The 24794-nt window shown below is 36.5% G+C and overlaps 1 protein-coding gene across 10 annotated transcripts in view; it reads right to left on the reverse strand.

The window, feature by feature from the left end:
- B3GALT1 (beta-1,3-galactosyltransferase 1) overlaps positions 1 to 24794 on the reverse strand; it is a 187806-nt gene that overhangs the window by 63922 nt on the left and 99090 nt on the right. Inside the window, exon 3 of one of the 10 annotated variants that reach the window (XM_032113828.1) lies at positions 12795 to 12862. The exons of the other annotated variants lie outside the window; for them this stretch is intronic. The gene's annotated coding sequence lies outside the window, so the exon portion shown is untranslated. The remainder of the gene's footprint in view (positions 1 to 12794; positions 12863 to 24794) is intronic. 10 annotated transcript variants of the gene reach the window in all.

Below are 24794 nucleotides of genomic sequence, written 5' to 3' on the forward strand. Positions count from 1 at the left end.
ATATCTGGAGATTCTGATTCTTTAGATTTATCTGTGATACTAGGGTCTCATGGGCACTACCACACGAGCTTCTAGTCTGTGGAACTGAAATGTGAGATCATAATCTAAACAAAGAGAAAACACAAAACATAACTCAGTTTAGGGCTTTCTTTTGCTTTAATACTTTGATGACTAAGTCTTTGTATGTGTGTGTTTATGAGATCTAGTATTTGCTGTAGGCTTGTTTTGTGTAGCAGCATGCTGTATCACTAATTATTATTCTTAATGGGTTTTTCCCTTCCTATTTTTTGGAAGCTGTTTGAATGCCAAATAGTAGCAATCATCTGTCAAATAATAGATAGGAATCTGGGATTGTAATTAAATGTAGCTAAAGTACATGCACTTAAATACTAATTAAACCCACTGACTCTGAGGTCATAATCTTGAGTGATTATACCAGGCTCCAATCATGAACAGATCTTGTCAATATAAGATTTTTTCTTTCCTATTTTTTTTCTTGCATAGAAAATAACTAAGTCGCTCTCATTCAAAAGAGAATGCCTGTCTCAAAATTCTTACAGCATAAACAAAGCCTTTTGAAGGATTTGATCTTCCACCATTGGAATGCTATTCCAAATTGTTCTTGTGTTAGTTTGCAAAGTGTTTCATTAGTTTTGTGAGGATTTTTGTAATAACAGTAGGTTAGATCTAATACAGGAAACAAGGCTATATTTACAGTTCCCAGAACTTCTCATTGGAACAGTTTTCATTCTGTTGCTAGGAGCTTAGCCAAACTTTTAAAGTATTTGGGCTGAAATGTGTTGTATTATGATACTGACTTTAATTATTTGAGAACACTATTTTTCTCCAACTCTTTCCTTGCCTGCCTCATTCAGGTCACAAGATGGATAGTACTCATTTAACAGACAGTTTGCAAATATGTCATTTAAAGATGTGCTTCATTCAGTGTGTGGCCCCCTGGCTCACTGCAGCATTCAAATCTTTCTCTGAATATGACACTATCGATTTCCTCATAAGAGTGATGGGTTCCATCAAAACTACAAATGTTAGTGTCTCCCTTTTATAATACTCTTGTGAAATTAGTGTTTATTATTATTTCTGTTTTACAGCATGGTACTATGACACAATAATATATCCTCAAAGCAAAGACCAGTTTGTGTGACTAATGCAGAATAATCATTGCCTTCTTTCTCAAAGAACACAATTTTTAACATTTGTCCAGAGCTGGAGTTTTTAGTAGTAGCAAGTCAAGTCACTTAACTTGTACTTATGAATTCTTAAAACTTCTGCAAACCTAAGCCTTTGTGTGCCAGACTGTGTGCTCAGAATACACAGCAGTTTTGACTGCACCAGTGTGCTTGGGTTCATGCAGGAAGCAGTGGCAGAATTTAAGCCAATTCAGTTCTCTGCTCTACTTTCTTTAGCATAAGACCTAGACCTTCTTTCATTCTGTAGCAAAGGAAAGTGGGATTACAAACATCAAGGTCATTCTCTACACAGCTGGCTTTCATCCTCTGAGTCGAGTTGAGTAAATGTCCCCACACTAAGGGTAAAGGAAGTCTCCCCTTTTCACGTGACACAGTGCTATAATCAGTCGTTTATTACAGCTAAATAAGATGGTGTTAGCAAAAACAAGTCAGCAAATCATACTGAACTGCACCCTGAAGCAGCTGTTTTACTAACAGTGCCTTTCAAACTATCATTCAGAATTTCTGCTATTTTTCAATTTTATGCAACTACTTAGTTTTATGAAACTTGGTGGTTTTGTTTTGTATTTATCCTTTGTCAGTTTTTGTATTAACATAACCATACCCTTCATAAATCATAGAATCATAGAATAGTTTGGGTTAAAATGGACCTGTAGTTTTAACCCCCCTCTATATATACGTAGATTAAAACCATTAAAAGTAAGCCTCCTTGCACATTTAGATAAACCCATTACCGAAGGTGAAAGAGAGGGAGAACCCTAATTACTCTTTCTCAGTAACAATTTTCATGAGACTGCCTGAAGACTCTAATCAAATGGAGAGATTTTGTCCTGCTGAGCAGCTGTCAGTACAAATGTTCTAAACTAATATTAAATGCCTTTCAGCAAAATATTGTGTACATCTGAATAAGAATTTTTATTTTCTGTACAATATTGTAATAAGAAGTATTTCTCTAGAAGTAATCTTTCATCAGCTGTGCTTGGAATTATTAAGTAGATTGCCAAAAGGAAAAAGAAAACATTTAGACAATGTAGTGTTGCAAGGTGACACACAATTATAGACATGCAGCGGTGTTAGCCAGTTAGATGTAATTAAGTTTTTTTAACTTCATGGAGCTTGCTTTAATGTTCAGGAAAGAAGACTGCAAAATTAAAAACATATAACTGGTTACAAAACTATTTTTATAACCCCAAGGAAAAATAACTCTGTCCTGGAAGATGAAAGTTCCAAATGTCTGGGATTCCTAATAAATAAAATACAATTCTTCTTTCTTCCAGTGAAGTATGCACATTAATTCTGTGTGTATTATTTGCTAGCAATTGGAAGTAAGCTTGGTAGAATTTTCTTTCTATAATCAGTGTCACTTATGTACATCTCTGTGGCAGTGCTATTGCAGGCTTACTAAAAGGTTTTTGAAGAACTGCTGACAGATACAGATTGTCCTGATGAACCTATCCTGGCAACACGGATAAAAACACACCTCAAGGAGGTTCAAATCACTGGACCACTGGAATTTATTTCAAAAGTAGCAGTTTTCACAGCTAACTCCTGTATTTCTAAAGGGAACCATAAATAGGACCAAAGGGAAGAATCACAGGATATGTATTTAGCTTTCAGTACTTTGTCTCCACTGCTTAATGACATGAACTGGTCAGCAAGGGCACCTTAAGAAGTTTGAGCTAATAGGCCATCAGGTACCTATAGTGTATAATGTATTTGGAAAGGAGATGTAAGCTCTGACATCTTGTGACCAAATATCTGTATTTGTACTAGAAATCCATTTTGGTTATTTTTCTTTTAGTTTAAAGGGCAACCGTATTAAAGTAATTTAAGCATTTTTCTTGATCTTACACAGGCACTCACTAAAGCTTTTTTTTTGCTTAAATAGTGAAAGTGAAGTGTTTCTTCATGGCATCTTGGAAATTCATTGCAGGATTCACTGGAATTCACAGTGTCTTAAAAAACGTGGTAGGAACATTAAACCCAATGACAGCACAATTTAAAGTGAAGTTGCTGTGGTGGTACCTTGCTATGGCTCAGGAGCTGACATCAAAATGAAGACACCTATGTTAGAAAAGAAGCTTCCTTAATGAGGCTGTAAAAATTTTGAATTTTCAGAAATTGCAGCAAAGGGCATGGAATAGTTTATAATGTAGCTTTCACTAGCAGCCTGTAGTTTCTTAACTGTGGCTAGCCCAATGACATGAAATGTATTCCAGTTCCCTCTGGGAATGCCTTGTGTGCTATTGTCTGAGGCTTCATCCACACCAAGCTAACACATAAGAAAGGGAAAATCTCAGCTCCTAAGATGAGAAGGAAGGAAAGGAAAAAGACCCAAAAATTGTCTACATGCAGTATACCTCTGAAGAGATAATAAAAAATGTAACCAGTGCATAGATTTCCAGCTGGAAAAAAGCATTAACTGTTTGGAGATGTGAAGAGTAATGATCCTAGAATAATTATTCATATTCTTGGGGGAGAGAGAATGGCTACAGAATATGTAAAATGTGTAAAATTAATACAAAAATGTCCCAAAATAGTTTTTGACCAAAAAAAAAAAAAAAAATCCAGCTTTTCCCTCCTGTTTTGTTCGTTTTTTTTTTTTTTTTTTTCTGGTTAAAATGCATTCTAATTACTGTATTTTTCCACTATTCTGAATCAGTATTGTGCTTCAAGTGCTTTTTCATTGTAAACCACTTTTCCAACTGCACCATTCCCATTTTGTAAACAAGAGTGGCACTAACACAAAGATCAAAGCACACTGGTAAGAGAATGTAACTAGCAATTCCATGAGGAAATGTGAGATCTGTCCTGGAAAGGGAGATACGGCTAAATTGTCTTAGTATCCACTAGTGGAAATGGAGCAAAATTTAGAAAACTTGTTTTTCATTTGTACATTTTTTAAGAGTTGTTTCCCAAAGAGACAAATTCTGAATGATTTCTTTGGAATCCAGTGGAACTATTAATTCTAGAAATCACTGAATTTTGAATCAGATCATCACTAGTATTAATAGTATTACTGCCTTTGAGTTCAGATTAAGTTAACCATTGAGGGGTGAGTCCGTGTCAAATTCATCCCTCTGCAGAAAGGTTTTTGTGAGTATCATTTTAATATTATTTCAGTTCTAATTCTTAATGCTACAATCCTGAGCAGTAATTTGATGTGTTTTGCTGGGTGGCTGTGTGCAGCTAGGCAAATCTTTTACCCCTCTCAAATTTGTGAAGGAGCCCTGCAACACTACTGCCTTTTAACAGTGGCAGGTCTCTTGTATTCATTGCACATCTCTCAATACCTGGTGTTTACCTTAAAGTTCCAGCTGCTAAATTCAGGTTTTAAAAAAATTCTTGGGTCCTTCAGACTGCAAGAAGGCTGAAGATATGAGCAAATGTATGCAAGAAGGCTGAAGATATGAGCCAAGTCTTAAAAATCTATAATAAATCCAGAAAAACAAAGTGAAAAGGCTTTAAATTCTTGGCATGTGATGGGAATCTCTACAAACCCATGGAGGTCAGTTATGTGAAAACTCTGGGGCTCTGGAAGAGGTGTGTGATGTGTGCATTGTACGCTTACATTTTGTATATTTCCCTTTTCCATCATCTTCTTCCCACTAAAACCCTAGCAGTTTTAGACTCACCCTGCAATGATGTAGCAATTAAACAAATGATTGCCATATTGCTTCAAGCAGTGCTTGGAACACTTGGAAAAACTGGATACAAGGAACATGCAAGAAAAAAAAGGCATCTGCTTTTGTTACTACAGTGTTCCTTATTTTGACTATGAGGAGAAGAATGAGATCTTGTTCCGTCATTTGAGCAGGTCAATAATTGAGATTGTACTTTTATTGGTAGGCTTAGTTGGTCCTGAAGAAAAAATGACCCCTAATATTTGTACAGATTTTAAAATTCTTTTATTTCATGCTGTTTGCTTTTTATGGATGTTTTAGCAAAGAAACTTTACAGGAGTGTTCACAGAATAATACAATTTAAGTTCATACTGGAGAGGAGGCTATTTGCAGAATTCATACTGGTTATAAGAATAATGTTCGTGCAAACAGTGAACAAAGTCTAATACATGGCTTAATTAGTTTCACAGACTAAATTTTGAATAATAAACATTCACAATGGGATTGAGCTACAAAAGAGGAACTGTTTGCAGAAATTATTCAGCAAATAGTTGTAATGAATAATAAATATGAGAAAATTGTGATCCACTCATAGACGTTTCATCAGTAAGTAAAAAAGGAAAAAAAATCTCAAGTAAATTATAAATGGCAAGTAAATTATTAATAATTTCCACAAATTTACTGTTGAGCTCATGTGCTGACTTTGGAATCACTCATAGTAGGTATGTGATTTCTTCTCACTGGTTTTGTTATTTTGACATGACAGGTTCTGAGTTCAAAATGCAGATACTGCTCACAAGAGTAATAAATCTAGTAAATCATAAATCCTAAGCATCATACTGCTCTAAAGGCGTTGATATAAAATAAATGAAAGGCCGTATTTGCCTTCAAACATATAAAAGTGCTGGTTGACTGTGCTGGACTACTTATATATCTGAAGGTAAGCGTATCCCCAAGTGTTTGCTGGATCCTGGGTTGGATTGCACACAGGTAGCTGGGACAAACTGCATAGTCACAGCTAGTGAATGAGAAGAGCGTGGCCCAAGTTCTCATTTTTGAAGTGCCACACATAGTGAGGTACCAATTTCTGCTAGTAACAGCTGCATATTTCACTGCGCTTTAACAAGAGGGGTTTACAGCTCCCATTTTCACAGAATCTCACAATAGTTGAGGTTGGAAGGGATCTCTGGAGGCAAACTCAGGGCCACCTAGAGCTGTTTGCCCCTGTTTGCCCCATGTCCAGACTGGTTTTGGCTGTCCTACTTCCAGTGCACTTGGGCTTTCATGCCAAAGGGGTAAATGCTGCTGCTGGATTACCATCCTTGGTGGGTCCCTAACCATCATAAGTGGTTATATCCTACTTACATGCTACTGAGTGAATATGGTGATATTTATTGGTTGAAGGTCATTGCAGGGAAAATGGAACTTTAGCATTATAGGAAGCTTCTTTAGGCTTTCTTGGCTTTTAATTAGTTACCTGTAAATGCAATGAGTACACACCTGTGGCACAATGATTTCCATTGTTTACAAAGTTTTTGTGAGAAATCATTCTGAAAATTAGGAATATATATATTAATATTTATTACACTAAAATACACTTTTAAGCAAAAAGTAGAATTATTCCATTACTCGAGTCACACACTGCACATAAGTAAATAAAAATGATGTTTTTTCCATGACAATATTTATCAGTAGAATTTCTGAAATGTCTTACTGGAATAAACCATCCAGGAATTGGAGTTCTACAAAAATTAATGAATAGTAAAATAACATTCCTTGGGAAATTCACAGGACTTATAGTTTGTGAATCCATTAATTCATCTGTGATTATCAATAACTGGTAGATTTTTGTGCTTTTCTCACATTTTTATATGCAATAAAGCCAAAATGCAGTTTTGAGAGGATATTTCTTCCCACAAGGACACATGCTGGTTTTATAAATGACTGTATTACTTTCAGATCCCAGTTTGTATACCACTGAGAGTAAAATGTGTTATTAACCATACATCTATATCACACATTTAGAGAGAATGATAAATGGTAGTTTACCACATGTCTTTGAGAACTACTTTTTTCTCAACTTCCAGAAGCATTTATTCCATTCCAGTCCCTGAAAAGATTTTTGGAAAGGTTTACTTTCTTATGCTTTTTTTATCTTCCTATTTTTAAGATCGTTTAGATTTCTGGATTAATGTGTACCATTAATGTCTAAGCTTTGGGTTTCATGTCTCTACAGTGTTTAAGAAGAAAATAGCAGTGCTATTTGAGATCTTACTGTGCATTCGTACTGCTGCTATGCCTGTGAATGTCATGGTAGGGCTGGATGAATTTGGTGTTTAATAGAAAGGATGCATGTTGTTATTAGTGAACTAGAATTCTATCGCTGAAAAAACTGTTCCATTATTTTTCATCTCTTGCAATGGACTGTGATCAAAATTCTTTTCTTCTAATGGAAAATCTTGTGCCTGAAAACCTAGTACATGTAATGTTCATTATGAGACTAGGTTCTGAAATATACATAGAATGTGTGAACGGGAAACTGTAAACTCTGCTTTTAAACATATATGACCAGAAAAAAAAAAAAGGGCTTCAATTTAATCTATTCCTGGACCCATTCCACTGTTAGTGAGCACGAGAAGCAATCACCTCTTCTGACTGCAACAAAGAATGAGATAAAAGCTTTTCAATTCTGGGTAACAGAAACTGATGTCTAGAGTGCCTGGCAAGTTTTATCTTCTTATCTACTAATTCCCAAACGGTAACCTTCTCACTGTTGAATTATAACATACCTACACTGAACAGAAAGAAGGTGGATGAACTTTACACCTTTTTTGCCTCAGTCCCCAAATATATCTGTTGGTGGTTTTTCAGAAAATCTTAAGATAACAGCTTAAATTTCCAGCACTGATCTTTGCAGTTAGAGAACTGTTTCAATTTATGCTTTGAGACAGTCATCCTTGCTTCTGAAAAAATGGAAGAGTTTACCCACCTTTTCAGATAAAAGTAAGCATTACTTAAGGTGAGGAGTAACACAGTTTCCAATATAGAAGACCAAAATGCCAAGTTATATTGAATTGTAAAGTTATAGAAAAACTGTATGTAATTTTGGATATTGTTTCATTACCTATTACCTATGTTTCTATTATTATGTCTCTGCACATAAGACCCTAATAGCAGGTATTTGCTAAGTGAAATGCTGCTGCTGCTCCCAATGTTATTTAGCTATTTTAGCCAATGAAACTGTAATAATGTGTGTCGATTTTAAGTTTGGAAAAGGTTTCCAGTGGACTAATTCAACTTAAATCTAGCCTGACGGATGATGTGAGAAATCAGTGAAGAACTTCTTTCATTTTGGAAGTATTATACATTAGGCATTTTTAATTGCAAAGTTGTGACATTTCAGTTATTCAGTCTTATGCTTGAACCGCGGTGTGAAGAGATGGTAAATGGAAGACCTGAACGTTTCAGATTGGGCTGGCTAAGTGAGTAAATGTGCTGACAGAAAACCAGGGAAACTTCCTTGTGAGAAGCTGGTTCTCTTAGCTTCCACTGAAGATCTGCTTTTGAATTCTGCTATAATTTTATTGAAATCATTCAGTTCTCTACATAATGGTCTGATTTTGACAAATTGGCAAATTCTCATTAAAATCCCCCAACTTCTGGTGCTCTTTCTCTTTTCTTTCTTTGATACACGGCTATGGGACAGCATGGTCTAGAGGTAGTGCTGCTTTCCACTACCTCTGCTGTAAGCAGGAGTAAATATTTAGGTGGTAGTTGTTTTCATCAGTGCACACCTGACAAGACTTTTTCTTTTTAAACAATTGTCAGAAATACATATTCTTAATATATACTGAAAAGTATAAAATTGCCAGCCAGACAAGGTGTCAATTTGATGAATAATATATGGGATATATTTGACATGTTTTCAAGGTCCCATTAAAAGGAAAAACACTGGACTTCATCGTATATTATATTTACTGTTATGGTTATGTCCTTATATATTTGATCTGATAATTTAATAGCATATATAATGGAAGTTTTTGGGAACATTTTTCATCCTAACATAATCAATTTTCAGTCTAGTTCTTCATGAATGGCTGCATTAGATTCCTGCTGTTCAGACTATTGAGAAAAGCCAGAGAAGGAATTGTCTCGATACCAGCCTTTAATTCTGAACCATGTACACAGGACAGAACAGGATGAGGGTTTAGTTATCCTTTTCAAATAGTTTTGTAATGCAGACCTGATCTCAAAAGGTTACTGTTGTAAGTTTCTCACTCTTGCATCTCTCTGGTTTAATTTAAGACATTTCCACTGGGATGCAGCAGTCAGCTTTCCTCATTTGATATTTACTTTATTTCCTCTGTGATTTAAACCTGCCTACATGTCAATTTTCTCACCTCTTTAGAAAATTCAGTGATTGCTTTTTCCCTTCCACCACAATGTCTTGTTTCTAGGGTTTTTATTTTTTTCTCTTGTATAAGTTGTCATGTTTCTAGTGAACTTCTTGGAAGTTTCTTTGCTTCTTTAGTTATTAAAAATCTTGTCAAAGTTTGAAAGTAGGACTGACTTGTCACAGTTCTTGTGTGCTGAGAGGTTAGTCAATGCTGAAATGATATTCACCGTAAACACTCAGATTTCCTTTTTAATGCATAGCTGGAGAATGTTAAATAAATGAGAGACATTAGAGTTGCAGTAAATAATACAGTAGCATTAAAATAACCTAAAATGAAGTATAGGCTTCTTTTGTGTTTTCTTGCTGTAAGAGAGAGTTAGCTATTCTAAGATTCCTATGGAACAGTTAATAATGTTGTTAATCAAACTGCGTCTGAATACTTTCTTAAACAGAGCTACATACACTGGCTGTGATTTACAATGGGTTTTGTTGTTGCCTTCAGGGTTGGTGCATTGCAGTTGCTGAAAATTATTCAATATCTAGCAGTTGGCTCATGATACATTTTTTGTCTTACTTTGCTTAAGTTGTCTAATTTGCATTCTTTTAGAACTGACATTTTTCTATTTTACAGTTTCAAAAATTTCCAGTTGATAAGGAAGTGCTTACAGAAGTGTAGGTGACAGAACTGCTGACTTCTGGATGCTTTTGCCTTCTGGCCTTTATATTTATCAGTGCACGAATGATTTTTAAGACCTAGTTTTACTCATTGGTTCTTACTGAGAAGTAAGTTAAAAGATATTGCCATAGCCAGTGGAACTTAGTAATAAATACTAGTTTTGTTTTGGTGCTGCTGTTATGCTCTTCTGCTGGCTGGATGTCATAATTTCACATCTGATTTATATATTTCAGCATCAGAGTCTGTTTCCTCTCCCTTTATGAATGTATTTCAACATGGGATTTGGGCAGAAGTGTGTTCTGACTTTGTCAACCTTTTGCACTGGGTGTTATCTCTCTGAAATGGCCTTGCAAACTTAGATCCTCTCCATTTAAGAGAGGGGGACACGTAGAAGAGGTCTTCTGGAGATATACAAGTGCCCAAGAGATCACTTGAGCTGTGGAGTCACATTGCTGACCAAAATGTACTGTCACCAGTGCTTCAACTAATAGGTTGCTGATAAAGATCAACAGGTGAATTGTTGTCAGTGGAGGAGAAAGGTTCCTGGTAATCTTTATCAATCACCAAACTCGGAAGAAGTGGGGGGATAGACTGCTGTTTCATGACTGTTGATAACATTTTTGTGCTAGTCAGTGCAAGTTCCATTTCATTATGAAGAGAATCAAGGTAAGAATTCTTGTTCTACATTAGCTGTACAGGATTTAGTGGAATCCAGACCATTTCTCTCCTCTTACAGCTGAAGTGAAGTCCCCAGGGCTGTGGAGATGAGCCTTTCTTCTCTACTGCTGAAGGATGGGCCACAACCACATCAGTTTTTTGGGGGGTGGCTGGAAGGGTTTTGTTTTGTGTTTTTCCTTTGTGGTTTTTTTTTTTCTTAATCTCAACACTTATTTATCTATCAAAACAGCTTTATGCATTAAGATGCTTGTGAAAACATTTCACAGCAATTCTCTGTGGGCTTCCACACCTCCTGTAGTTTTTGCCTCCCCTACATATAGGTCCTTGCCTTATTTATTATTGGTTAAATAATTAAAACTGCCTGTACCAAAATCCTTCATTGTTGCAAACTGCTGCATGTCATGGTGATGGATTGCTAAACAAATGTTTTCAGTCGTGTAGTAATAATTTTAAAAATTACAAATGGGCATTAAATGAATAGCTAGCAAAGTAAAAGGATTGTACAGTCAAAGGTCAGAATAATTGTGGTGCTGTGAGTACTTTTCAAAAGGTTAACTCATCCATTTTAACTTCAGTGGCATTTTGGTGGCCTTTTAGAGAAGCAAGCAGGTCTATACCAGTGCAAGATTAAAATATGCTTGACTTGGATTTTAGAATACTTTGGAAGAAGATCATGAAGAATTTTTATATTCAGATTTCCATGTAATTTAACAGCAGTGTCCCTACATATTTCTGAAATTCATTTAACTTTCTTGGCAAGCTTTTCGTGGAAAAGGGAGAAATTATAATTTTCATAATTGTGACTTGAGATTTATTTTCTAGTCAAGGTCAGGCCTTCTGTTCTTTAGGAAACAGGTTTTGGTCTGACAGATGCTAAATCTTGTAATTATGATAAAAATCATTAACTGATTGCTCAGCTGGTGCTCCTGATCCTTAAGGAAGCTATTGAGATACATTTTTAAAAATAAAACCACATGAGTAGGTAATCTCAAGCTGGATAATTAAAAATGTTTGTAGGTGCTTCTGTTTTGGCATCAATTAAATTATAAGCAAATTATAATATGAAACAATATATACATTCTAAGAGATCTTAAAAGTGTACAGATATATCTGTTTATAAAGAACAAATGAAGCAACAGGAGCAAGAAAAGTAAGCCCCTCCAAATATATATGTTCTTGTTTCCAGAAGAACAAATGAATTAGGCTTCTACAGACACACAACTCCTGGTCTGGACTGTAGGCAGGCATGAAGAATCTTTATTGTTAAGATAGAAATAATTATAGCAGTTGTGTTGACACTTTTCCTTACTAGGGATATCTTGTTAAAAGGAACAAGTACTGCACCCAGCTGCAGATTTCAATTAGGCCTGAAGGAGAGCAAGACAGTTTTCTGGGGTCACAGAATTTCTTTAATCTTGCCGTAGTCTTGGATGATATTTAAGGACCTTTCTAAATTGTCTTTCTGAGCTGTACTCATTATTTGTGTAATTCTACTTGTGGTCTGCTTTAATGTTGCTGATATTGCATGGGTTGGAATGGATTAGCACTGATTACACATTAAATTCAGTATGCATGTCACAATATCAGCAGCAAATAAACTTCAATGCTTGCTGAGACATTTTAATTAGAATTTTGTGTATCATTAAGAACATCTTTGCTTTTGGTCCTGTTTTTCCTAGCTGATATTATTTCTGCCTCATGTGTCACTAGAGACCCAAAATTGGAATATATTTTCCTGGAAATATGTTACACTTATATATTCTTAAGGCATTTATTGAAAGACAGTTCTTATTCTTTGGATGGATGCTCTATCCACACTGCATGGCAGGAAAAGGCAGTGAGTGCAGCCTGTATAAATCTGCTGTGTTAGATGCTCTCTGATCTCATTTGGCCCCCTCCCTGGCCTGACAATGAATGAAGTTACAGACCATTGGGAAGCTGAGAATGATATGAGCTCTTCTGTGTGTCTGATGACCTTCCCCCCATATCCAGCTAGGATTTCAGGGATTTGAGTTTGCCTGGGATATAAGCATGAGTGCAGCATAGAAGCTTCAGCAAACATAAAAAGTATTCTTTGCTGCTAAGCCAATGAATAAGTGAAAATCCTTTACAAGCACCATGGAACAGGAAATGTGTGGGGAGCCTCTTGACTCAGGACATGTTGGTCTTTCTAGATGGGTGGGGTCTGTTTTATCTAAGTAGCTGTAGCTTACCAAGTTCATCTCCATGAGATGGTGCTGGTGGTGTCCAATCAGCAAATAGTGAGTCAGGCCCATATATCCTGGACAGGAACAAAGTGTAAGATAGATATATGATTCTTGAATTTCATATGCTTGCAGTGTTAGCAAGCAAACTCTTATTTGAATGCTGTCTTTTCTGTGTTGTGCTTCACATTCAATTAGTGTGTCCCTGACTTTAACCCAGTGCTATATTCAGACTATCCATTAAAATGCATGTGCAAATAAACATAGCTAACTATAGCATAATGCAGGGTTCTGTGAATTGCAGTTATGGCAGCAGAACAAGAGAAGACTTGTTGAAGGACACTGATTGAGTGAGAAATGAGAATTGAGAGTGGGTGCTACTAAAGGTGATTAGGATTAAAAGAAGAGTTACTTCTATAAGTGAAAGACTCTGATTGGGCTGCAGGGGATTCTATCTGTGGTGTACAGTACAAAGCATCCACACAACCCTGGCAGGATATCATGCCCAACTCAGCTTTAGGAAGCGCTGCCTTACCCACATGAGATTGACATCTTAATCAGTTACAATGTTGTAATGAATGTGACATCCAGCTTCCCAACACTTCATGATTCATCCCTTACTCAGGTTCATTATCCAGCTATTTTCCTTGCATTTCCTCTTTGTTCTACCATCATCACAAACCCAGCACACTGTAAAGCATACTTCATTTGCCTTTCCTCATGTTTCACCACCAGTTTTTATTTCCAGGTGTGCTGCTGTCTGTCCTGTCCTTTTTTCTGACCTGTCATGACAGGACAGTTTCCATAATGTTTTCCTCTCTCCCTTGTTATTGAAGCTTCTTTTTCTTGTTGTTCTCACTTGTGTCCTCTCTGACTTCTTGAAGATCAAGTTCTTTTGTAATTCCCTCTCCTCTCCATGTCATACCTGTCTACAACAGTTGCATTTCCCTTAGTTTTCCTCTCCTGCCTTATTCACTGCTTATCAGTGCTCTCCCCATCCTTCTTCTTTGATTTTTCTATTTTCTCTCAGTCTCTTAAAATAGATGTACCTGGATCATGGAGGGAATGGAGCTAGTGGCTGCTCACCTGAAGGGCATGTGCTCAAGCTGATGCAGCAAGGCATAGCCAGAGCAGAGTATTGTGGAAGAAAGGTAGACTTGCATCCAGCTCCCTTTGACCATGGGCAGAATGAACCCGGGGTGCCCAGGAGAAACCCAGCCTTCTGTTTCTGTGTGTTACCCACACTCAATAATATGCTCAACTCATGACTACACCTTGCATCAGATGGGCCTAAGCAGGAAGGAGAAAAGGGAAAAAGAAGTTTTTTAATCAGTGTTTTGGAGGCAAGGCCACACTGATCTGACTGTAATGCTTCTGTTCTCCCAGGCAGCTACAACTGCTTTGCATCTCTCTGCAGCTGTGCTGTGCTTTGCAAACACCCCTGCATCCCACACAGCCATTGCTCGGTGCACTACGTACCTACTGGCTTCAGGTAGTAACCAGCTGTGACACATCTGTCTAATCCTTGTTAGGGGTCATGGGTTATCACACTGGAACATAATTTCACATGGTGCAGATTAGTCTGTGATAGAATAATCGGTGTCATTGCCCTTCCTCAAATGCCAGTTATGAACATTTTCTATGTCATTGTAGCACAAGTCACTTTTTACGTTAGCTACCTCACAGAAACATTCTTCTATTTGATCATTTTAAATTTTTTTTTACAGGGGATAATGGAAAAAGTGGTTCTGTGACAATGTCATTCTTGACACCTTTTGAAGAGAGGAATGTAAATGCTAATGTTTACTATGGGTGGAAGTGTGTCTAAGCCTCAGTCTCTTGCTGCAAGTCTAAGTCTCTTGTGTTTGTCACGGAATACTTGGCTATAGCTTGCTTTGGCAATTGCTTAATCGAAAAATCAGCTCTTAAGAAATGATATAAATCAAAGAATTGGTCAGATTTTTTTATCTGATAAACTTATTCAGCATATTTGAAATGAGATGAGAAATGAATACACTGGGGGTTTTTTGCTGTGACCTAAAAAACCCAGTGAAATAGCTGAAAACTAAAGCTATATGAAAATAAAATTTTTCACAGCTGTAAGTGGATATCTGAAGGAGAGAACATGTTTAGATTAAATGCTTTTATAACCAACAAAATAGATAATTATAACTTTTGATATAGGACTGGTATTTATTAGAGAATTGTAGGCATGAGAGAATGGATTTTAAAAATACTTGTATTAAGATTTTAGAAGGAGGGGACAGGAGAGATCATTTCAATCCCTCTTTTAGAATTTTACTTTGAAATAATTGCACAGTCACAGAGGGCAAAAGGTGGAGGATGACTCAGATCTGGGAACTGGAATATGGAGTGGGCATGGAGTTACCCCTTCCAAGTGAAACGAGCATTAGCAGACAAAAGGAGAGATGCTGCTTTAAAATAGCCATTACCATGGTGGCTAAGGTGATGTCTGAGAGGGAAAGAGGTGAGATCAAATAGAGGTAGTGGAGAGAACTGCGCATTTTTTCCCAACAGTTTGTCTGACATCCAACTAGTGGGTTGCCCTGTTCAAAGTTTGTTCTGGGGAGCTTTGGGCAAGGGAGTTGACAGTCATAAAGCTGACATATCAGTGGTTCTGATTTACTTGCAAAAACAATTAGATGATTTTTATGTTCAAGTCCAGGTGTGGACACAGAGTTAGAATGAAGTTTCTAATTTGTCTGAAACTTCTTACTCAGCTTTACTGAGGATCACTGAGCAACACATCAGTGTTTTTCATAGTTTGTCAGTATTGATCCTTTCAAAACTTTCCTCTTCACCTTGATGTGATTTTTTGACATTATTTTATCAAATAATCAGATATATGCCATGTTTTTTCTTTCTGAATGTAAAGATTCCTAACCCATGATAGTAATATATTTTAGCCTTGACTCCCTAGTTAAATCTGTTTCTTGAAAGACTACTAGCATTAAATCTTATTAGAGCCTATTTGAAAAACAGGGATTAGTGAAATTCGATGGTGTTTTGAATGTGTTACATCTTTTCGGAAATCCTAGTTGGCCGAACAGCATGTGTAGAGCTATCATGGAGACAGTACTTAGTGTTGAAGGATCATTAGCTTTCAGGCACTTAAAATCTTCTTGCCCATAAATGTTACTATGAAATTTTTAATTTTCCATCTTTCATCTTGAAAGCAAGGTTCTTTATGGTTTTGGGGTTGTTGAAGTCTTCTTTACTACATCTCTTTCCCTCAGCATAGAAATAGCCAAAATTCACTTCTCCTCATTCTGTTCACTACATACACTTCCAGATATTTTATTTGGCTCTCAGATAAAAGCAAACAGACTTTATAGAAGAACAAGGGGTCTTTTATGCATCTGAAGAAATGTACTTTAGTATAAAAGTTGGAAAATTCAGCATAGCACTCAGAGAGGTAGGTTAGGCCAATTTTTCAATGGATAGACAGCCTAAGTGACATAACGGGTCTTCTGTGACCATGTGGCTCTGTTAAATTGCTTGGAGTATAACTTCAAATAAATGTGTACCTGCTGCAGGCTGATTTAGAATGACATATCAAAAATTGTACATCTTGAGCTTAAATCCAGGCAATGAAAAAATGGAGATGATCTATAGAGACAAACTATTTCTTCAGCTCTCAAGTCCTAACTGTCTAGTTAGAGAAGCCAAGGTATCACTACAGTTGCATCTTGGAAAAGGTTTCTTCATGAGATATTATGCTGTTCAGTCTTTTCTCTGGAGGACCCTGAATGCAAAGGAATTCTAAAATAGCTACTTTCCTTCAGTACAAGGTCTGTCTTACACTGCTGGAGCTTGTAGAGAGGCCAGAATATCATTAATTACTGACTTATTTATGATCTGCAAGTAGCTTCTATTAATGAATTGCTACATTTATGTAAATTCTTATTTAGGTCTCAGCAAATTCTATCAGCATCTTCCAGTTGATTGTACTGTTGGATTTTTAGGAGTTGGGTTTGTTAATTCTGTCTCTGTAGAGACAAAAAGTTAATGCTATTCTAAGGTATAGAGCTGCTCTATGATCACCATTTTTGTACTGAAGTAGTTAGTTGGCATCTCTTGCCTCCCTTCTTCTCAGAGTTAATCAGTCCCATACAAGTTACAGTTCACTGGTCCTTTGATTCCTCTGCCCATTAAGCACAAGAAACTCTTATAAAGATGAACAGTCCTTGTGCTTCATTTGCACAAATTTACCTGCAGCAGTGTTAACTGGACAATGTCGGCATTTAGGAGCTCAGCAGAGTTGGTCCCTCTGGGCTGAAGGATGTACATGGCTGGTGAGAGACTCAAGAGAGACTTTCCCATTGCAGGAAAGGTTCAACTGCTGGGAGGTATGTGATTCACCCTCAGAAGTGGTGGCAGTTTTTGAGGTTAATTGTGTTTAATTGGATCTGACTCTGCATTTTCAGATAAACCAAATAATATGTTCATTTGAATTTGCTATCAAACTTCTAATTCTTGGTTTAAAAAAGGCAAAGAAATTGCATGAGACAAAGGCCTGCTTTGTAATTACTGCTGGCATTTGAGTAAGGAAATTCAATTCCTATTTCAAAGATAAGGGTTGTTTTTTTAGCAGAAACTTGGCCATAATATATATAGAAATTTAACTCATGGCAGAAATAGAAGAGCTTGAAGACATTTTTAGACATAAAAGAATGCTTATGGGAAACATGAAGACACGATATTAAAATATATCATAAGAAGGTAAGAACAAGAAATTAGACAATGGACAAAATTGTTGCCTTTTTTTTCAAATACATTGACTTTGGAAAAAAGGAAAGTATTGAGCTATATCTGTGTGTGTAAACTTTCAGGCAGTCATACATATGAATTACTTTTGCCTTTCCCAGTAAATATATTTTTATGAACTGCTACCAGGGAAGCTAGGGGTAGAACTCTCATCAGCTTTAATGGCAGTGGAATCAGACCTTATTCCGTCATAAATATTTTCCAACTTCAGGCATTAGTGTCAGGGATGTATGTTTATAGTGAATTATTTCTGTATCATCATAGCCTCAGAACTCAGTTTAGCATTATCTTGAAGCATTTGGTCATTATTATTACTATTGCCTCATTTGAAGCTTTAAGGAACGTGTTTTCAAAGGATAAAGTCAGTGTGACTTGCAACACTTGTAGCTGCCTGCCAGTTCCACACAAGCAGGCCCTCCTGCATGTGATAAATAACTGTTTTGCACAGCTGAAGGCTGTTGGAAAGACGTCACTTGCACCTTCCTCTGTAGGTGAAAAAACACTTATCAATGTTTATGGAAACAGTAAGCCTATGGCAAGTCCTCCTGCTGTAGGAAGGGAAACAGGAAACCTATGGGAAAGGGCTATAGAAACTTGCACTGCAATACTTTCAAGAGTCCATTTTACTATCTAGGAAATAAAGCTTCTTGAAGGAAAATACCAATTAAAATTAAAGCTTGAAATGTGTACCCTTGCTGTATACTAGTCTAGTCTTTTCCAGTCTGTTTCTTTGTATTGTTTATGTCACCTTCACACAGGGATATCTCATATTATGTTCATCATCTAGGGCTAGAATAGTTGAATGGAGTCAAAGTGAGTTTGTTTTCTGCAAGCACTCAACAGCACTTAGTGTACCTTATGTCTCAGTTTTTCTGTACGGTGTGTGGTGGTAGAAAATTGTAAATTTTGCAGGGGGACTAGTATTTGTCGAAAAAGCGTTTTTCTTGCACAATATTCCTCTGAACTCAGTAAATGTATGTTGCCTCAATACATGCGAAACCCAGCACTTATGTGTGTTACCATGGCATCATCACTACTTGAAAATGTTTGTAGTAGTTGTGTTTTATCTGTGGCAATCCAGAAAGTGAGGTTTCAGGAAGAGAGGGTGTATTTTGTTAAAAGTAACTGATATGGCTGTGTAAGCTACATGAGCTTTTGGGAACATGTTTTCTAGTTTGTTGATTTTTTTTTTCCCCAGCTGTGTCAGTTGGTCCAATAAATCTATTCTCTCTGCCTTAAGACTTTGCCTCACATGTAACAGTTACATCATTCACAACTCAGTGTTTGGTAAGGGAAGTCCCAGTGGGGTATGGTAATTTATAGCTAATGGTGGTGTTTTGACTCTGAGCATGCCCTGTGTCATGGTATTAGATTGATAATATTAGGGATATATTAAAAGGTGCTGTGCTAGATATCAAGAGAGAAGTTTCTTAGAGATTAGAATTTAAGTGAAAGCTAACAAGCTGCCATAGACTTTGCAAGAAGCAAAGCAAGACCCATAACGTCCATTAATGTAATTCAACTATGATGATGAGAAGATGGACTTACTTCAAGTTTTTTATCAATAATTAGGTTTCAGTGAAGAGTATTGTGAAGCTACTTCAAGTAATTACATTTTTTTTCTTACCCAGACCTCTAATTTTGTTTTACACTGTGCATGTCAGAACTATAGGGGTTTCTTCAGATTTTATGGCACCTACCTCAAAGGCACCATTCTTTTGCTACAGGACAAATTACAGAAAATTTTACATTTGCAGGTCAGTGCAAGGTAAAGATGGATTTTGTTTTCTATCCACAGGTCATCATCATCCCTTTAAAAATTTCATTGTTGATAGGTAAACACCAAGGAAGTTTTATTGCAATCTCCCAGTGATGTGGATAGTTAAGGCAATTCATCAACACCATGCTTATGCGCTCTTTCAAATTAAACAATCTGTTACATTAATTTTCTTGCAGAACAGGAAAAATGACGGATTGTATTTTCAAACTTTGCAAATTATTCTAGGATCCTGGTGTAGAAAGCATTTATGATCACAGTGGAAGAGTAAGTTTTGAAAAGAAAGCAGAATTTAAAAAAATGTTGCAGCTGGAGAGTTCTGTTATAGTTCTGGAATATTGTTAATGAATTGGTTTTGGATATGTAGGAGCCCAAACAGAAATCAGAGTCATAACTGCAAAACATAAAATATTGTAGGGAAATTTCCCAGTGATTTATATAGAGGTAGAATGAAATCTTGAATTCATATTTTAGTTCAAGACTTGCTCAATGTGCATTCAAAAATCAAAATATTTTTCTGATCCTTGTTCAAAAGCCATAGTAACAGCCCACCCTTGATGTGAGCACTGATATTTCTCAGAAAAAGTTGCTGTTATCCAGTAGAGTTTCAAATATAGAATGCCAAAATAGGCTTTGGAATATTTATCTTCCTTCACTCCTGTCCCTAGAATTACCACAATTAGTAGGCAAACCTTAGTTGAAATTTTTTGTTTCCCTTAATTTTCATTATTTATATTAGTGTGTTTTCCTGGTTTATCTATTCCTGCCACAGATGTAAACATTGTACCATCATCTGTATTAGGCACGGATACTTTATAGAGATATTGCACAAAAAGGTACATGAAATCCAATACTGGCATGGCCATCTCCAGTGAAAGCACTGTTTTCTATAATACATATTTTCAGATGATTTTGTACAGTCCTTATTTCTGCACAGGCATTTTCTACTGAAAAACAATAATTTATAAATTGGTATCAAAAATAACTGATTTTCAAAGAAGGATTGAAGACCATAGCTCAATGGTTCATTCATTTATCCATCCTGCACAGGAGTTTGTGACATTCCCTGAAGTTGGAGCAGCTAGATTAACTTTTGCCAGTATATATGAAGGCACACGCTGTTCTCTCCACCCAAAAATTTGTAAAAGCATTTGATTTTCATAGAATGCAGTAGTTAAAATTTAGCTGCTTTTTTTTCTTTTCCTTTGAAAAGATTGACAAGATTAAGCATTTAATTTTGCTTGTTGTTTTCCTATACTTTGTGTTGTAACATCAGTGAAAAACTGCAAAATAGCTATTGGTGGGCAGAAAAAACTCCTAGAAAAAAACCCATTCGTACCATGAGCATGGAACTGAATTAGTTTACCCAATCTTAATAAGGTAGGATGCAATCCTTTAGTTCCTGTGACCTTCACAGAGGTTTACCTGCAGCAAACAGCCTGCTCTTCAATGCTTGGATATTTGATTTGAAACATCTGTCCTACTTAAACACTAGACAAGATATGCCATGTTATCTTAAAATTCTGTTTCATAATGGAGTAAAATTAATTGCTGTAAGAACTCAGTTTTTTTTTTTTTTAGAAAACCAATCCATTTCAAGAAATGTGTGATTCCATAGTTATAGGAAAATATGAAAATGATAGTCTTACATACACTTGACTTAATATACTCGTTATTTTAGAGGCAGAAGGTAATTGAAATGGTTTGTGCGTTGTTTTACGCCACCATGCAGTGGAACTTGCTGCAAAAGTCCTCAAGACAATCCTCAAGTCAGCTGATAGATTCATATATTTTTGCTTGGTACTGCATGGAGATTCTAGTTCAACCCCTGAAGCCAGCTGCTCTTCAACAAGGCAGACCAAGCAGATGCATCTTTTCAGATGCATTATTTCAGACCAAGCTATGCATCTTCCAGGTTTGGAGCCAGATGAGCAGGTAGCTGAGATTTCTTTGCCTATAGTCTGTGATAAGGAGTGCATATGCTTGTTGTCCTGGCTAGAATCTTCAGCTGGTCCTAAATCTTGTCACTCACTTCTCAGTCTTGAGGAAGACAACACTAAGTTTACTCCAGAGCCTTATTTAGTAGTGTCTCTAAATTTTTGTTTAATGGCAGGTTTTTGAAAAAGATTAAAGATATTTAAACATGTAAATTCATATTCACAAATGTGTAAAACTGTAAAGAAATGAGAGATATGTACATGCACATACATTATTTTGTACCCTGGTTCTTTCTCATTTTGGTCAATTAACACCATTGCAGTTGCAAAAAAAGAGTTTATGCCAGCCCTTTAGCTCCTCTTTCTGTAGTTAAAGGCACCAGGTAAGTATAAGATGAACAATGTTACATACTTTGCTACATCCTATTTAATTTACATGGGCAGTTAGATATATCAGCATGTGAGAAAGCCACCTTCTTTTAGAACAGTTTCTTAAGAGGGGACACTGTTGCATAAATTGTCAGCAATTGAGGCAGTCATGGGTGAAATGGCCTTTCTTATTAAATGTCGCAAGATTTAATGTCGCAGTATAATTGGGATGGAGGGATAACTGAGTGAGGCTCAACATGTCTTTTTCTGCTAACACATTATTAATCTGCAGGAGTGTTAAAATATGTTTTTAAAAGGCCCTATTCTATTGAAAATTGTTGGCTTATACGGAAAAAAACCCCAATCTATTCTAATGCAGAGCTCATGAACAACAGTTATGGACTTCCTTCACAGAGAATTTAATTTGTAAGTAAAGTATACAGCAGAAATGGGTACAATAAGGAATTTATGAAACACATAGCCTTAAAGATTTTTTTTTTTAAACCTACATATACAGCACTCAAACACCATGAAACAGGTAGCAACTGAAAACTGATTTCCTTTGGAAGTCTCAGCATTTAACCCTCATTTGAGAATTTTCTTTCAGTGATTTAAACTTCATTTAATTTAACAAATAATTTATTGATATAATGAATTCCTACAGAGTTATTAGTTAAATACAACTAAGCAATTTGCTGATGAAGGCTTTTCTGTCTGAGTAAAAAAGCAGTGTAGAACATTGAAGACATTGTTGTGTCTTGCGTGGAAAAATTTTAGATTTTTCCACTGCCTTTCAAGTAAAATACAGTAACAGTAAGAGAAGTCTTTTGCACACATCATTACATTTCTGATGGTTACTTTTTGAAATATAAAATTTTTTTATAGCAAGGGTTATATCATAGAATCATGGATTTAGGTTGGAAAAGTCCTCTAAGATCATCAAGTCCAGCTGTTAACCCAGCACTGCCAAATCCACCAATAAACTGTGTCCCTAAGAGCAACATCTACATGTCTTTTAAACACCTCCAGAGATGATGACTCAACCACTTCCCTGGACAGCCTGTTCCAATGCCTGACAACACTTTCCATGAAAATTTTTTTTCCCAATATCCAAGCTAAACCTTCCCTGGCACAACTTGAGGCTGTTTCCTCTTGTCTCTTGAGAGCTCCCTCAGCTGCTCCTCACAGGACTTGTGCTCCACACCCTTCACCAGCTTCCTTGCCCTTCTCTGGACACAGTCCAGCACCTCAACATCCCTCCTGAACTGAGGGGCCCACAACTGGACACAGCACTCAAGGGGTGACCTCACCAGTGCTGAGTACAGGGGGACAGTCATTGTCCTGGCCCTGCTGGCCACACTATTCCTGATACAGACCAGGATGCCACTGGCCTTCTTGGCTATCTGGGCACACACTGGCTCGTGTTCAGCTGCTGTTGACCTGCACCACAAGGTCCTTTCCCACTGGGCCACTTTCCAGCCACTCTGCCCCCAGCCTGTAGCCCTGCATGGGGCTGTTAAGACAAAAGGGCAGGACCTGGCATGTGGCCTTGTTGAACTTCAGAAAATTGTTCTCAATCCAGCCTACCCAGATCCCTCTGCAGAGCCATCCTGCCCTCCAGCAGATCAACACTTCTGCCCAACTTGATGCTGTCACCATATTTATGTAATTTTGGTAAGAAAACAGTTCACGTGAGAAAGGTGACTAAAACTATGAATTAGTTTCCAAATGTATCTATTTTTAAATTATATTTTTATTAGTTGGGGTTTTTTCCAAATATTTTTAAGTGTTTTTCCTGGAAGATATAAAATAAGTAAAGGAGACTATAATATACACACACAAAATATATTGGAAGTGTTCATCTCTACCTTAACATCTTCTGGGGAAGCACTGTCTTACATCATACAACTTTTGCCAGTAAAATTTGTGAAAGAAAGTTGAAAAAAACCCCCAAATTCCCACAGCCCTTTGTTACTATTTCTCATTTGAAAAAAATATTGAGAAACAGTTAAAGTACATTTTATTTTCTCTCCAAAAAAATTCTTGCCAAAGAATGACTTTGCAACACAAATGCTACATTTCTGTGCTAAAAGTCAGAAACGCTTCTAACCAGAAATATTTTGCAATGAAATTATACTCTTGAAACAAAGCAAAAAGACTACTTTCACTGAAAATTTGAGTGCCACTTTGCTGTGATTCAGAGGGATACAAAGTCTGCATGCGTTGGGATTGTTTTCTTTATTGGTGGGAATATATGAAGTTCTTTATAGCCAATAACTTGAAGTACTTAGGAAGCTAAATCTTTATAAATGTTCTAGGAAAGCAAGTCTTATGTTTTAAGAGTAGAAACTCTAAATGAAAAATAAAAGAAGGTTATCCAGGCAATATATTCTCTGTCTTCTTCCCTTCAAAGAAACAAAATAAACAAAGGGTGCCTATCCTGATTATTCAAAATAATAATAGACAGTAAAAATGTTTAGAATTTGATGCAAGTTCACTCAGTTTCCTGTTCTTTTTTCCCATTTAACCATTTCTTCATCAATTATATTCTGCATAAGTTATCACATTACCTTAATCTATATTCACACTCTGAAATTACAAAATGTCTTAGTCATGCAGAATGGCTGAAATAAATTGTGGAGAGCTTTCAAGTATTGCCTTTTCTAAAATAGCTGCAGTAGAAAAATATGAAAAAAATAGGTCCATCTGATAGTTTTTACAGGAGAGGTTTATCATGAGGAAATCTTTCTTAGAAAGTAAATGTTTGTATTAAAGTTAAAGGACTTATTTTCTAATTCTTGCTTCCAAGAGGAAGTAATCAGAGACCACCAGCCAGTTTGATAACACTTAACTCTATGCTGTCTTAATACAGTATCAATTCAAATGTATTCAGGCCTCCAAGGAAGTGGGATGCCAGGCAGAGCACGTAGGCAGAAGAATTCTAGAAGCTAATGTGTTATTCTGTTGAACTGTAGTGTAGCTTCCCCATCTGTCAGTTTTTCACAGGCTGAAAAAACTGAATATAGCCAACCTTAAATGACTAATTTAAAAGTGGTGAATCTGAGTAATGCACATTTAACAGGTATTCTGTCTTTCTTGTTGAACTGCCAGACAGTAGCCCAAGGTTTACACATACTT

Source organism: Corvus moneduloides, chromosome 7 (assembly GCF_009650955.1).
Source record: "Corvus moneduloides isolate bCorMon1 chromosome 7, bCorMon1.pri, whole genome shotgun sequence".
Taxonomy (NCBI): Eukaryota; Metazoa; Chordata; class Aves; order Passeriformes; family Corvidae; genus Corvus; species Corvus moneduloides.